Source organism: Canis lupus, chromosome 20 (assembly GCF_011100685.1).
Source record: "Canis lupus familiaris isolate Mischka breed German Shepherd chromosome 20, alternate assembly UU_Cfam_GSD_1.0, whole genome shotgun sequence".
In the NCBI taxonomy this organism is placed as follows: domain Eukaryota; kingdom Metazoa; phylum Chordata; class Mammalia; order Carnivora; family Canidae; genus Canis; species Canis lupus.
Window position 1 is genome coordinate 24,845,363 of NC_049241.1, and position 17,189 is coordinate 24,862,551.

Consider the following 17,189-nt stretch of genomic DNA (forward strand, 5'->3'; position numbering starts at 1 on the left):
TTTTAATCCATATTTGATATTCAATCATGTATTCAAAACTGTATTAGTTTAATAAGATATAATTGTTATGTGTATTCGTAAAAAGAATTTGTATAATGTGTGTTTAACTCAGCTACTAGTAACAAAGACATAAATATATGGGGATTTAGTCTCTCTTGTAGTCTAGAAGCAAGCAGTAGAGCAGCACTAGAGACCTTTCTGTGATAATGGGAATGTTCTGGGATCTGTGTTGTCCGATTCAGTAGCCACTGGCCACTGCATAGCTATTGAACACTTGAGATGTAGCTAGTGGGGCTGAGGAACCGAAATTTTTATTTTATGTGACTTTAATTAATTTAAATTAAAATATCCACATGTGGCTTATGACTCCCAAAGTAGACAGCAGAGCAGTAGTAGATTGGTATGGGGAAGACCTAACGCTCTTCCTCCTGTATTCTCCTGTTTGTGGCTCCCTCCCTCAAGACAGACTCTTGGTCCCCACATGGCTGCTGGAGCCACACCATCAATCCACATTCCAGGCAGCAGAAAGGAATATGGGCAATAGGGCTAGTCCCCTCCCTTTTTAGGGGCCCTGCTACCTGTCCTCTACAATACTTTTAACTTCCTGCTTGCCCAGAACTTAGTCACGCGGCTACACTGAGCCACAGGGAGTCTAGAAAATGTTCTCCCTTGTTTTTTAACTGAAGAAGGGATTTGAGGGAGGACAGTTGTCAATCCCTGCCACAAAAATGCACGAAGTCCATTATTCTCATCCATTCCTCCATCTCTAACCCAACCCATTCCTAGTCCTTGAAGATAACTGCCATTAATAACATTGTGTACAACAATCAGGCAAATTTATCTATCTGTAGAGACTTTTTTCCTGAACATTTTTCTCTTTTTTATTTATTCCTCTGAGAATTACATTTTGCATTGTTACAACATACCTTGGATGACTTTCTTTGATAGAATATATAGATCTACATTGTTCCACTTCATCTAATACATAGTAAATTCTATGAAGACAGGAATTAAGCCTATTGGTATAGTAGACATTGAAGAAAATTCAGCAGCATAGTGTCTCATTTTAAGAATATACCATATTATATTTAACCCATTCTTTCCTCCTACCCACCAGAATAATAAACCCTACCTCCCAAGAAAAAACAACTTTGCTTTGTTTCCTGAGAAATTTAGATAGCTAACTAAAGCAGCTACAGCCCTGCCGATCCAATTTCTTGGATTGGATTGATTGCCTCCACTCTTGTGATTTCAGTCAGTTGTTGTAACAACTCAGAAATATGTCTCCATGTGCCTTTTCTTCCAGCCATGAAGATATGTAGGGACTCAGACCACCAGCTAAGGGAAAAGTCAAACCAGTTAAAAACTCTCTTAGGAACAGAATTGTGTTAGTATAAATACACTCTACAGCTGGAGAAAAGTGGTTATGGATGCTGCTTAGAATAGAAGTGCAGGGAATGGATGTTATGGAAGGTTCTAACTATCCCCAGCTGTGCCCATCCCCGGGGGATTTGGGGCAGAAAGTGTAGCTGAGGAAACAGAGACAAACAAGAAGGAAGCAAGAACTTTGGAATCAGAGAAACCAAGGTCAGCCCCTTTTTAACTGTGACTCCAAGTAAGTTGTGAAATGTCTCCAAGGCTCAGTTTCCTTGTCATTAAAAGGGAGATAGTGTTGCCCCCTAGCATTGTTGTATGAATTAAATAAATATCACCCATTGCCTGGCACTTAGCAGCACTTGCACAATCAGAGCTGTACATATGGAAAATACTTATGTGTCGCCCGAATACTGGCGCCACTGGGTCAATGGAAGGAGGGAGACTTCTACAACAGTGGAGCTGCCTATCAGTAGAGTAACTCAGACTGTTAGGGCCTAAAATTGACCACATATTCATCTCTCTATAAAGAGAACAATAGTCCTTCCTGAAACATAGTCCAAACATACTCGAGCAGCTCCCTCACTGACAGATTTGGTCACTTTTGGTGTCTGGACAACATAGAGCCCAGTATAATAAGCAGAACAATAGCAGCCCCCTTGACCAGAAGCTCAAAATCCCAGGCTCCAGTTTAGAAATATTTCTAAACAAGATTTTTACATTGACTATACGCACCCGAAATACTTAGGGCTACTAGTTAAAAATGCTAATTCCTGTGGAACCTAGTTGGCTCTGTAGGTGGAATGTTCCACTCTTGATCTCAGGATTATAGGTCTGAGCTCCATGTTGGGTGCAGAGATTACTTAAGAATAAAATCAAATAAATAAATAAATAAATAACATTTTTTAAATGCAAATTCCTGAGACCCAACTAAATATGCAGAATCAGAATCTATGGGTGCGGGGTCCACAGCTCCAGTTTAACAAGCTTATCAGGTGACTTTTGGGCACAGGAAAATTTAAAAGCTACTGTCCAAGAGAGACTTAATTTGAATAACAATTAACTAAATTAAATAATTGAATACTTTTTGGAACCTATCATGTTGAAGGGACATAGTTGACTGATGCTAGAATACAAAGATACCCCCTTCTCAAGGACAGGTAAACAAGCACAGTGTGATGAGCACAGGATAGAGATAAGTAGGAGGTCCTGTCAGAGGAAGACAAATACCATATGATTTCACTCATATGTGGAATTTAAGAAACAAAACAAACGATCGAAGAGGGAAAAAAAGAGAGAGGAAGACCAAGAAACAGACTCTTCACTATAGAGAATGAGCTGATGGCTACCAGAGGGGATGTAAGTAGGGGGATGGTAAAGGGAATGATGGGGACGAAGGAGTGCACTTGTTGTGATGAGCACCAGGTGATGTATGGAAGTGTTGAATCACTATATTGTACCCTTGAAAGTAATATAACACTGTGTGTTAATTATACTGGAATTAAAAAGAAAGATATCTGACCTGGGCTTTGAAGAATGAATAGGAGTTCACCAAGTTGCCAAGATGGCATAATATAAATTCTAAAGCAGTACCTCTCGGGCTTTGTTGTGTATAGGAATCACTTGAGGATCCTGTTAAAATGCAAGCTCTGTTTCAGTGAGTCTAGGGTGATGCTCAGGTGATGCTGATGACTCATGGATCATGCTTTGTGTACTCCTCAGGTCTCTCCTTTATGACATACCTTAATGAAACTGCCAGAGATTGACTTCTGTCTCTTGCTATCTCCTAAGAAATGTCTCTCTTTAGTTGTAAACTTAACTTCTCCTTTGGAATCTGGACTATTCTCCCAATTGGAAGCAGAGTGCCAAACAGTGGTTATGAGCCCAAACTTTGGAGGTGGACAATCCTAGATTAAAATTTTGGCTCTGGCACTAACTGTGGCACCTTATGCAAATGAGTTAACCTCTTTGAGCCTCACTATCTTCACATGTCAAATGCAGATAACGAGTGCCTGTTTCATGGTATTTCTGAAAGGCTTAATAAGCAATCTGAACTTAAAGAACCTAGCACCTGGTTCATGACACTTATTCCCTCCAAAAAGTAGCTACGAAATCATCATACTCACCCACCCTACAAAAAAAAAAAAACTCTCCCCTCTTCCATTTCAGTTTCAATCCCTGTATTAATCCAGATGCCCAGCTCACATGCCTGAGCACCCTGCACCCACCCACCCACCCACCTTCACCATTGCTTCACCCTGTTTTTTGCCTGAAGCCAATTCCTGCTTGTGTATTTCTTCTAAAGGATTCAATCTTGTTTGTACAGAAAAACAAATACACCCACACAAACCACATGTTTGCTATCTCACCATGTTTCATTATAAGCCTTGAGGACAATCACAGCAGGCAAGAGGAAAGGCAGCCTAGGGAGAAAATGTACTTGGACACACTTGCCAAGGGAAGGTGTGGCCATGACAACCCAGGTATACACAGGGTATAATTGAGATTTTTCTGTTTGGGGTTTGGCTTTCTTAACTACTGATCATATCTAATCTGCCTCCTGTGTTTGAAGTAATAACTACTGTTCTCTGTCCTGCAGTGCAGTGGTAAAATTGTGTGATCCACTGTAACCGCAGCCATTCCAACCTCTGAAAGCTTGCCACTTATTTCGAGATAAACTGAGGATGCTTGAGTTGTGTCTTGAAACACTGAAGTAATTAACCAACTTATTCCGAAATCAGTGCATCTTTCACCACAGACCTTTGCAAGTGTCCTGATGCATCATATCACATCAGAAGACTCAACATAGCACACATATTAGAAGTCAGGGTTGCATATTCATTCTGTCTAATTGTCCTTTGTCCCGGAATAGACTAGCAGGGTAGGTAGTAGATGATGAGGAGAAGAGAGAAGATTGATGTCAACTACTTTTCTTGCTCAGATTGATCTACATGAGATGAACTTTATTCCCTAGGCTGCTGCTTTTTCGAACTTTCAAAGATTTATTGATTCATTCATTCAAAAAAAAAAAAAGTATTTCCTGAGTACCTCCTATTAATGTGAATAGGATCCACTAGGGATCAGCTGATCCCAGGGCAGCTCCCAAATTTCTCTGTGGCGAAGGTCCAGGGGCAGCATCTGGCTGAAAAGGAAAGGGATGCAGCGCTTTCCATGAAGCCGCACGTGCACAGCAAGAGTGTTGTTTCCTTTTTAGTTACTAATTTATTTGAGGTGGGTTGGGGTGAAGATCCTACTTAGAAGGACCTGAGGAGGGGTTGAAGCCACCCTTTCACTCTGCCACTGAATGCTAAACAAAACGAACGTGAGGCCTCCCTGCAAGAGAATTACAATGTAGGGGTGGGAGAGACAGATACTAAATGAGGAAGCAAACAGAATATTTGACAAAGGTGATGGCAAGAAGTACTATGAAGGAAATGAGTAAAATAGTGTGATGGAGAATAATGAGGAAGACCAGGGAAGGTGACATATAAGCAGATACTTGAAAACGAGGAGTCAGACATAGAACAAGGAAACAAGTACATCAGCAGGTATGTGGTACGTCACACAGGCCTAGAGGTAGGAGCCGAAGGGCAGTGGGAGGATAGTGTTCTCACCACAGGTGAGAAGCATGAGATGAAGTCAGGAAGGAGACAGGGCCAGGTCCCACAGACTCCATGCTAAGGGATTGTATTCTATATCAAATGCAATGGAAAGCCACCGAAGGGTTTAAAATGCCTGAACTGGTCCCCCCACACCTTTACTGATTGGCTGATTGATTGGTTGCAATCTTTTTTTTTTTTTTTTTAAACTGAATGTAGCCAATCCTTTTTTTTTTTTTTTTAATTTTTATTTATTTATGATAGTCACACAGAGAGAGAGAGGCAGAGACACAGGCAGAGGGAGAAGCAGGCTCCATGCACCGGGAGCCCAACGTGGGATTCGATCCTGGGTCTCCAGGATCGCGCCCTGGGCCAAAGGCAGGCGCCATACCACTGCGCCACCCAGGGATCCCGATTGGTTGCAATCTTATTTGGAAGACCAATATTTTAAATGGTTAAAGTGGATCTTCTTTGACTGAAGTGAGAATGGCAACCCAGAGCCTTCCTGAGAAGACTTCTTGAGCTACTCTTGAAGCATATCCCACTCCTCTCCCCGAAACCTTAGTTCTGCAGGACACAGTTAACTCACCATTCTAGAACAAGGGGAACCATTGCCCATTGATATTGAAGGCTAGGAATGATTTCAACGAGGAGTGAGTGAAAAGACTGGTGTCAGAGCCTGGAGCCTAGCTGCTCTGTAGAAAATGGATTTGTAATGATGCCAGTCAGGACTGTTATGTGGTTTCTGTGAGCATTATTCCATATCGTAGGCCAGGATTCAAGAGAATGGGCAATCAGAGTTAGGCAAGGTGAGTGTGATCAAAGTGCTAAGGTATTGACTATGGGTCCAGGGTGGTTAAGAAGGCAGAAAATAACTCAGGAGAGGATTGGAGGTCAAAGAAATTGAGCTCACCAGAAGGTCAAAGTACAGATAAGCAAGAACGTGGAAGAAATAGAAGAAGAGAGTCAGGGGGATGTTAGGTAGACATGTTCTGGGTGACACAATCCAAGATGCAACCTGTTGAGTTCCTTGGGCAAGTGATGTTCAAGATTGCTGGAGCATAGAAGGACTAGGACCTGCGGGGTCATTGACTGAGCAACAGGGTTGCTGAAATTATGCAGGCGATGATAGGAAACACGGAGAGGAAAACTATAGGCTGGATATGGTGAGAGTTCATCAAAGATGGGATGAGAATCTGCTCTGAGTCACACAGTCTTAAAAGGAAAAGTTCTTTTGTCTTAATATTATATAATCAATATTCAGACTCCAACACAATATAAAGAAAATATAATAAATACCTTTGTATCTATCACTCAGCTTAAGAAATAAAGCTCTGCACTAACATTATTGCAACCTCTTCCGTAAATCCTCATAGATTTGTCCTCCTTCCTATTCCACCAAAATAACGACTGTCCTAAATGTGATGTTTATCATCACCAAGCATTGCTTTATGTTTTTACTACATATACGTATATCCTTAAACAAAGCTTTGTTTTCAATGTTTTTAAATTTTGCATAAATGGTATGCTTTATATTCTTCTACCATTAATGAATTGAACATTACAAGGTGAAATGGATCCAAGTTGAGATATATAAATATAAATATATAAACATACACATATACCTACTTCAGTTTCATCCACATACAATTGCTGTGTAGTTTTTTACTGGATAAACACACAGTGTATCCTTCTTCCTGGTGAGCATGAAGTTGTTTACAACTCTTGTCATCTCAGATATTGCTCCAGTGAACATTTCATACATAGTTCTTGTGCATCTGGCTAACAGTTGCTCTGGACTCACCCAGCAATGACACGGTTGGGTCACAGAGTAAGGGCTCTTCAGCTTAACTAGATACACCAATTGCTCTCTAATGCTGTCATCAACATTGATACTCCATCCAGGAGCCTAAGTTTCCAATACTCAGTATCATCATCCTACTTGATGTTGTCCAGCTTCTTAATTGGGTGCGAAATGGTATTTACTAAGGCTTTAGCATATGTGTCCCTAATTAGTAGCATAGTTCAGCATCTTTTCATTTTCATGTGTGATACTCATGCTTCCTGATCTGAGGACTGCTTCAAACGTTTTTCCCATCTCCTTTAAATTGGGTTTTGTTGTATTCATATTTAGGATTTCACTACACATTCTGGATACAATTCTGAATTGTGTGTGCATTTAAAAACTCTGTTCTTTCCTTTTGCTCTTGCTGCATTTGTTCTTAATTTTACCTATGTTCTTCATTTTAATACACATAAGTTTATCGAGCTTTTCTCTGCTGTATTTTAAAAATCCTCAAAGAAATAGTTCTAGAGGGGATCCCTGGGTGGCTCAGCGGTTAAGCACCTGCCTTCAGCCTGGGGTGTGATCCTGGAGCCCGGGATCGAGTCCCACGTCGGGCTCCCTGCATGGAGCCTGCTTCTCCCTCTGCCTGTGGCTCTGCCTCTCTCTCTCTCTCTCTCTGTCTCATAAGTAAATAAAAAAAAAAATTTAGAAATAGTTCTAGAATGAATGTGATCTTGGAAGCAACCAAAAGAAGTAAGGGGAAATCTGACTCTTGTTTTTTGTCTTGTGTTATACGAAATAAGGAAGAGTGAGTGACCTCTACTTGAAAAAGGGAATTCTATAAATACATTAAAGGTTTCTAGAAAACAGACCAGAATATACAACAATATTTCATGTCAAACAAATAGGATTTTAAGGACTTAAGTAGAAGGGGGTTAGTGGTGGGTAGACAGGACAAGGAAACTGAAAGAGGAGGGAAGGGATGAGCCTAGTGGTAGTGGAGAAGAAAAATAAATGGTTGGAAAAACCTTACCTACTTAGCCATGAACAAGGGAGGCAAAGTTAAAGAGTAACTTTTGTGGCTCTCTCCAACCTCCAAGGCTTTTCTCAAACTTTATTGTTCACATGAATCACCTGAGGATCTTGTTCAAAGTGAAGTTGATGTTGCTGGTACATGGAAGAGCAAGATAGCACAGTATCCTTTGGAGTTAAAACCTTAACAGCATTTCTCAAGATAAACTAAATGGTCTCAAAAGGTATGTTCACAAACTGACAGATATACAGAAATTTTGTTTGATCCGGAACATTTCTATTGTTCCTTCTAGAGATTGATCCTTATCCATCACCAGTTTCCCAGATCATGAGACTCAATCGTTTGAATAACACGGTAAGAGCCCAGGGTTCTGATGTTAAAGATCTGGGTTGACATCTCAGCTCAGTGCCTGGGCCAGGAAATGAGAAGTGGGCTGATTTGTCCAGGGCCTTGGTAACTAAGGAAGCTGAGCCACTTCAGGAGGATGGTTCACAGTCTCTCAAAAGGAAATGTGCAAAAAAATGCCAAATAAATAAATAAATAAATAAATAAATAAATAAATAAAAACTAGGCTCTACCAGGGAGGCTGGAGGAGCTAAATTGACTTGCTAAGGAAGGTGGGAAAATCACAAAGCTCATTCTATGGGGAGTTGTCCTAGAACAGACAGACAAATATGATGTCAATTCCAGGTATCAGACTGAATTGTGATTCAGGTAGTTCAAGCACTTGAATTAGTATTAGATGCTGTCATAAATGGCACCAAAGGGGGGAAAAAACATGAGAAGTAATCTTTCACAGTTGATTTTCCCCAAAAATATAATTATTATGATCCGCTAGCTTATTTTTAAACAATCACACATTATAAAACAGGTTGTATCTATAGGATACAATAATGTATGAATTTAGATTTAGAAATCAGCAGTGACTTTTAAGGACGAGGCTTTAAAGAAATGAAGGAGAGGCACTTGGGTTTCTCAGTCAATTAAACATCTGCCTTTGGCTCAGGTCATGGTCCCAGGATCCTGGGATTGAGCACTGTCAGGCTCCCTGCTCAGTGGGGGGAGTCTACTTCTCCCTCTCCCTATGCCCCTCCCCCTGCTTGTGCTCTCTCTCTCTCTCTCTAAAAGAAAGAAAGAAAGAAAGAAAGAAAGAAAGAAAGAAAGAAAGAAAGAAAGAAAGAGAAAGAAAAAGAAAGAAAGAAAGAAAGAAAGAAGAAAGAAGAAAGAAAGAAAGAAAGAAGAAAGAAAGAAAGAAAGAAAGAGGGAGAAAGGGAAGGAGGGAGGGAAGGAGGAAATTCAAGTCTTCATTGACAGTTGGTCCTTTACCACTTCTATAGCTGGGGGCAAAGCCACTTCCCTTCTCTGGATCGCAATTTCTTCATCTGTAAAATGAAGGAAATGATGATCATACTGTCGAAAGATACAGTTCATGACTTTCCTTTCATTTGGCTATTTTTAGCTCATTTTGATGGAAATTTCTGTTAAGGAATTAAGAGTCTGAGCTTCCATGTGCACAGCAAATGCTTAGGCCCTTTAGTCTGACAATCTGGGAAACCAGAGAAAAAAGGAACCATCTCTGGAACGAGCAGTGGAAATATTCTGGCTTCAACTAGCCCGTTGTGGATCTGTTGGTTTGGGGACATTCTGCCCAATGCCATTTTAGTTTGTCCTGAGGAATGCTGTAACTAACCCAGGGACTCCTTAGAACCCTGTGAGACCTCAAATGTTATAGTTTTAAGATGATTTTGTTCTCCTCCATGAAATTTATTCATTCGTACTCTGAATGGACTCAATCAACTGAATTATTTTCTTGCTACCCTGAAGAGACACTTTTCCATTCGTAGGATGTTTATTGGCCAGTAAGCATAGCCCCTCTCTCTTGCTGTCAACAAGGTTCCAAAATTTGACCTTGCCCAGGGCAGTGGAGGGGGTGGGGGTAGGGGGTGGTTTCCCTCAACAATGACCACCGATGGCAAGAAGCTAAACTGCCATTACAGCTCAAGAAGGTGTCCAGCTGGAAATATTTGAAAGGATTTTGATACTCCGTGGAGAACTCCGAAGGGGTCCCAGGGTTAGGGGTCATGTGAGTAGCCTCGAAGGCTACATGTGACAGAGTTGTTTTTCTATCAGCACTTGACAGGTGAGCAGTGGACATCACATCTGACTCCTCAGGGGAGCTGACAAAATGTCAGGGCTCTATGGCCAGCTTAGTTCAGCTGTCAGTCACTTTAGGGCCTTGTACAAACAGTTACGAGTCTCCAGGCCCTTCCTTCCCATTCAGCCTTTTTAAAAGTTAAACAAAGTCACTGACCATCACAAAGAAAATATTCCAAGCATTGTATGGAAAGAAAAGATGGGTGCAAAATGGGACTGTTTACTCGGCTGTGTTTAGATTATAAACAAATATTCACACCTGTGCTGGGCCTCCGGCTGATGAACAACCCAGCCAACTATTTGAAACAACACATTTTTTCATACTTTTCATAATTCCAAGTCTTTTAGTGCATATTGCCTAGATGGAAAATTAAAGCACGAGGAAGAAGAAAAAGTAATTTCTTCTTAACCCAGTATTCTGTGGGCGATTAACTGACGGGGGCAAGTTGCTAAATTGGTGAACCCTCACAACCAATCTGTGGAGTATCTCATTTCTGTATTCAATCTTTCTGGAATTGGAATATCTCCAAAGTAGCATTTAAAGAGCTGATGGCACTGAGAGATTGTTCTAACACGTAAAGCAAAAGAGTAGTGAATGCATTTCACCACAGTATTTGTGCCAAGTGTAAAAATGGGAGCAAAAATCAAAGTTGGGAAAACTAACATGACCAATTTAGTAAAAAATGTGGTCAGGTCAGCCTCACTAAGGGCAGTTTCTTGCTTTTGACTATGGTCAGCCCAGTAGCATAGTAACTCCATAGTACTCAAATATTGATTGGGTTTCCAACACTCCAGAGTCTCCTGATGACATAGAGACAACTCCTATCAACAAACAAATGAGTCCTTTGCTGCTGTACTCTGTGCCATTAAGTGCATCTTCTTAAAGTTCTTCAAAGGTAATTACCTGCTATTTTTAGAGGCAGTGAGAGCACTGTTTCTTGCTTAATTCCCTCACAGATCTGTGTAGAACTATTTGTTGAATTTTTATTTCCTGGAATTTGGGATTGGCTTAGGGACTAAGTGAGTTTGCTCAAAGGTGCCAACTGGTAGCCAGTTTCTACAGCAGACCCAGCCAGTGAGGTTCCTTCAGGGAATGATGGAGCTCCTTGGGTGGTCCATGGCTGGCTCACCCACAGATACCCCAGGCTGATTCAGAAGTAACTGTAATATTTGGTGAATGTTGAAAAAAAAAAAAAAAAGGAGCACCTGGGTGGCTTGGTTGGTTAAGCATCTGCCCTCGGATCAGGTCATGATCCCAGCGTCCTGAGACTGGGGCCTGCATTGGGCCCTCTGTTCTATGGGGAACCTGCTTCTCTCTCTCCCTCTACTTCTCCCTCTGCTTGTGATCTCTCTGTCAATAAATAAATAAATAAGTAAAATCTTAAAAATATATATATTTTATATATATATCACACACAGAGAAAAAATATGTATATATTTTATATATATATGGAGAGAGAGAGACATTTTCCCAGATGAAGCTTGGAGGATTTCTAGCAAACTTCTAGACTAAAATATTAGGCCCCTGGGTTTTCCTTCTCCCTTGTAGACACTAGTTATGGTTTACCAGTCACAAAGCCATTTTGTTGTCAGTCCCAAAGACTATTTCAAAATGAATTTTGTTTGAAATGGATAAACATTCATGGTGCTAGGACTACATGCTGGAGGGAGACTCAAAAATGAATGGAGCAAGGATCTTGGCCTAAAATAAGGTTCCTGCTATCAGGGAGATGAAACATACACATGAAGATGATTGTTAATTTGGAAAAAGCTATGGAAGCTCTAAAGAGGGTGATGTCTTTCCTGTGAGGCCAGCAGAGAAGGAATTTGATTTGGATGAGATGTGAATGTAAGACAGGGTTTCTCAGCCTCAGCACTCTTGACATTTTGAACCAGATAATTCTTTGTTGGAGGTTCTGCCCTCTGCTTTGTAAGATGCTAAGCAGCCCCCATGGCCTCTACTCACTAGATCCCTATAGCGCACAGACACACACACTCACGCACACCGGTTGTTATGATCAAAAATGTCTGCAAACACTTGCAGACAAATGTGCCCTAAAAGTGAAACACAAAATATTGCTAGTTGAAAAGTTCTAGTCTAAAGTGTTATTTCCCAAAGGTGGATCAAGGGCAAATTACATCAGAATCACCTAAGTACATATTAAAAAGACAGTTTCCCAGGCCTCTCCTTGACCCTGCTGAATCAATGACTACCTAAGTAGGGCCCTGGAGTCTACCTTTTAGCAAGTTACCCAAAAAATCTGTAAAGATAATTGCAGGCATACATTCTCTTTGTTTGGTAAAATTTCCTTTCTGATCAAAGGACCAAATATGACTAATGGTTAAGGATGGCTCTTAAAAACTTGAAAATTATGTATTTCTGTAGATGAAATCCAGAGCTAACTTCCCTATTTTGAATTTTGCCCAATGACCAATTATGCCATAGAAAGGCTCCAGACCAGTGCAATTCCATCTTGACTGCATATCAGAGTCGCACAAGGAGCTTTAAAAACTACAGGTGTGTGGGATCCCTGGGTGGCTCAGCGGTTTAGCGCCTGCCTTTGGCCCCAGGCGTGATCCTAGAGTCTTGGGATCGAGTCCCCACATCGGGCTCCCTGCAAGGAGCCTATGTCTCTGTCTCTCTCTCTCTCTCTCCCTCTTTCTCTCCCTCTCTGTCTCTAATGAATAAATAAATAAAATCTTTAAAAAAAATTACAGGTGTGTGAGTTTCACTACCAGAGAATCTAATTTGATGGGACTGGGATATAACCAGTGAACAAGATTTTTTTGAATCTCAGTGAGTGACTGACTCTAATATGTTTCCAAAGTTGAGAACCACTGTCCTAAACCAGAGATTCTTAAACTTGAGTATGTTTATACAAACATATGGATGATACAGAAACTAATAAAACAGGTCCCTGCTCTAAGGAGTTGTCTAAGTTTATCATAAATCCCTGATCACAGGTTTGCAGAAAGCAAAAAGATGCTTCCCTCAAAAGATAGAGATCGCCAAAATGTGTGAGATTTTGAGCCTGATGAGATTTTTTTTCTTTCATATTTTCCTCTTTGGGACAGTAAGCTAATGAGCCAAAGAAAACAGGTCATGAAACTCTCAAAAGACAGAATCTCCTTAGAGATCATTCCTCTTAAATAAATATTAAATGTGAAGCTCAGTAGTCCAAAGTAGTTACCTCCAGCGATGCAAATGGAAGGTGCCAGACCACAGAGCACTATAATCAAACACTGGCCATTTGGGTGAGGCTTGGCCCCGTGTGCACTCCAGCCATCCCCTGTTCTCCAACTGGACAAGCCCTTTGGACACTCACCAGAAAGTCAGCTCACTTTCTTTTTGCAAATGTATTTCCCTCAGGCTGGTTATACCTGCAGTAGTAAACTCTGAGATTCCATGTCCCAAATCACCTGCCTTCTCTAGTTCCTTCCCACAGTGTGGCAGGTACACACTTGAAGATCTCTTGTCTCTTGTCTTGAGAGACATTTGTGAACAGACTGCCATCATCATTCCCAAGATGGTGGGACTTACTGGATGCGCAAACAGTATTTGAATCCCATCCCTACTTGTGGAGAAGTTACCTAGCCTCCCTGAGCTTCATTTTCCTCCTCTTTGAAACTGAGTTGACCAGGTTATCCCAAGGATTAAATTCTCACCCTCAATGAGATGGATTTTCCTTTCATTAAAGTTTCACATTCAATATAACCCCTCCTGAGGGGCTTTGCTTGATAACCCAGTCACTCACTCTCTATTACCATATTTTAATTCTCTGCATGGCATTGACTGTTTATGAACATGTTGGTGGTCTCCTTTTACGGTAATGGAAGTTTTAAGCAGGGACTTCAGATATCTTGCTTACTGCCATATCTTCAGCAATTAGAGTAATGCCTCCATTAAAAGCATGGAGTGAGCTTTTAATAAAGATTGATTGATTCCTGTGTACCCAGGACCTAGTTCAGTTCCAGGTGCTCCATAGGTGTTCAATAAATAGTAGTCATAACTATTATTTCTAATTAAATTTGTTTGAGATAAAACAATATTTTGATTCAGAAAGTATCACTCTGTTCATGATGGAGATGATAGAGACTTCATGTGGGAGAAGCCATGACTGGTGAGACAAGTTACTGAGTAGGGGTCGGGAGGCAGCCGGGCAAAACTTTGTTTCTGTTATTTCTAATCCTAGTATCAAATCTAATACTATCCACTCTGTTTTCTCTAGTGCTAATAAAACACGATGACTTGTGATGTTTAAACGAATACCATCCCAGACACAAGGAGAGTCACAATGGCAGACACAAAGGCGTTCTCCATTTCTCTGTCTTCATCTAACTTTTTTGTCCTGCTCTACTGATCTTAGGTCACTGAACATTGGCACATGTTACTTGCTTTTCACAGCCCCAAACTAATCTCATTGCTTCCATCTCATTTCGGGACTCAGAACAGAGCCATAAATCGGAGCCTGGACCAATAGCAAGAATTTTTTTTTTCTTTCCTGAAGTCAATGTTCAAAATCACAGCATAAACAGGAGCCTCACATGATCTTACAAAATGTATGGCAGATTCAGGCAGAGGCAGCTAGGTGTTAAAGGTTTTGTTTTAGGGTTTGTTTTTGTTGGTTGTTTCTTTGGGGTTTTGTTTTGTTTTGTGTTTTTTACAACTGTGTTACAACTGAAGAAGATAAAGCAGACAGTACCAGAGGCTTTTGTTAAGGACTAATCTGGTACTGACCTTCAGCCCTAAGACAGAGTCATAGGCTGACAGGGAGTAATATTTATGGAAGCCCAACAAACAAGAAAACCTGTCTGACCATTATTTTGGTGGCCACTGGCTATGTGGTCTACATGATGCTGTTTTATAGTCCTTTCACCATGTCTCTAAAGAGGATGGTTGAGTGAATTGCATTCTAGAGCTGACCCTTTGCTTCTAAAACTATTTACAGCCAGAGCCAGACACTTTTAAAGAATAGAAATGTGATTCTCTTTGCATCTTCTGTGGTTCAGACCATCCTGTGCCACATACTCAGATCTTTCTTAGCAAAGGGACATGGACCAAAACAAAAGAAACAACAAAGATCCTATTAGCAGCTATTATTTACCAGAGCCTAAGTGTCTGAGCTATAGGCATTATGTGTGTGATCTCACAGTCATACCTGCTCCCCTATTTCTCTAATAGAAATGTTAGGTCTAGAATTATTCAAGGTTCCCTGCCTAGAAGTACACATGGTATATATGAATTCACACAGGTCATATTAAGCCTAACTCATAATCTCCCCCAAGATGTGGTATGGACTGGAAAGATACACAGATTCAAAGAATACTGTAAGAGGCCTTATTTATATGAGAAAAAATAAATCCTAGGGGCATCTAGGTGGCTCAGTCAGTTAAGCATCTGCTTTCAGCTCAGGTCATGATCCTGGGGTCCTGGGATAGAGCCCTGCATGGGGCTCCCTGCTCTACGGGGAGTCTGCTCTTCCCTCACCCTTTGCCTGTCCCCCTGCTCTTGCACATGCATATGCTTTCTCTCTCTCTCAAATAAATAAATAAAATATTTTTTAAAAAAGAAAAAATCCTAAGTGATTCTCAAATAAGAGACCTCCTAGATAAATTATGACATATTCATATCCCCAATACCATGCAGCCATTAAAAATTACGCACATGAATATTAACATGAAAATGCATAGAATCAAACATGAGTATACATATATACACACACACACATACACATCCAACCTTATTTCCTATGGAAATTTGTAAACATATAGATATGGTCTGAGAGATGCACTGAAGGATGGTCACCAAATCGATCCTACTCATCTCACACTGAAGACAGAGGGATGGTGGGTGATTTTTAGCTGCTTTCTATGCTTTTCTAGGGTTTTGACAAGTTTTCCCAATAAGCCTATGAATGTGCATGATTTTTTAAATGAACTTTATTTTTTAGAGCAGTTTGAAGTTCAAAACAAATTGAGCTAAGTGTTCCTAGATACCACCTACTCCCCTACACACACACACACACACACACACACACGTGTGCACATGTTTAATTTCCCCCACTAGGAACATCCTGCTCCAGAGTTAATACATTTGTTATAATTGATGAACCTACACTGACACATGATTATCACCCAAGATCCACAGCTTACATTGAATCCACTCTTGATGTTGTACTTTCTATAGACATGTAATTCTTTAAAGCAGTGAAAGTATTCTAAAGGTTTTTTTAAAAATGGATCAATGAAGTATTCCAAGTTATTCATGGGAACTAGGATGTTTATGATATCATCTCCTCTCCATTTACCCAATCTTTTTTGGGATCTTGAAATGAGAATGAATCGTAGAAAGGAGAATGTGGATTTAACTCAGTATAGCAATATTATATTTGTATATCTTCTCCCTGCCTTTGGGTTGCTTGGGAAGCTGATATAAACCAGCTATTCCCTGTATCTCCCTTAGCCTACACCCTCAGGGATCAAAAGAAAGTCAGTTTGGAATTGTGGTTCTAGGGACTGGGAAGACAAGAGAGCAGTGAGAAGGCACAGAGAGGTCTGTGTAGGCAATTCCTAGGATAAGACTTCACGCTGTAAAGGCAAATTTCTTGATGTACACCATAATGTTTTTGGACCCTCGAAATACATTGGGTTGTATTTCAGTACTATCCCCCTAATTCTGCATCCACAACAGTGGGAAAATGGGGAGAATGGTTTCAACATCAAAGCCCTAAACTTCAGACTCTAGAGAGCAAGATTTATGTCAGATTGTCCTTATATCTCCAAGATTTCACTGAAAGCCTGGTTTTTTGATTAGCACTCAACAAATTTGTGAATGAATGAGAGAAGAAAGCAAGAAAAGGAAGAGGGAAAGATAAGGGGCCAATGGACAGAAGAGAGTTGATATTCATAGAGCAATTATCACTGACTTTTTAGTGAGATCCATTGCGCTTTACCAAACTCTCTCTAACTTAAAGAATATTTGTGTTCTTAAAGCTAACTTTGACCCATCATCCAGATTTGGCTTCTTCCTTTACAGTAAGTCTCCAATGAAAATCAAATTTAATTTATTCCACCACCATCTTCCAAATACCATTTCCACTTTCATTGAAATGACAACAAAAGTAATCGTTCATTGCACACTTGTTAAAATTATATAAACCAACTTCCATTTCTAGTAGGATTCTCTAAACCTCTGACTACAGGATATTAACTCTCTCTAGATATTGATCACAGACAACTCTGT

At 40.4% G+C, this 17,189-nt stretch overlaps 1 long non-coding RNA gene across 3 annotated transcripts in view; it reads right to left on the reverse strand.

Annotated features, from left to right (window-relative positions):
- LOC119864665 overlaps positions 1-3,042 on the reverse strand; it is a 46,852-nt gene extending 43,810 nt beyond the window's left edge. For 2 of the 3 annotated variants that reach the window (XR_005374782.1, XR_005374779.1), the window contains exon 1: positions 2,897-3,042. This is a non-coding gene — a long non-coding RNA (uncharacterized LOC119864665). The remainder of the gene's footprint in view (positions 1-2,896) is intronic. The other variant, XR_005374780.1, reaches the window with a different exon arrangement.
- Positions 3,043-17,189: the final 14,147 nt, after the last annotated feature.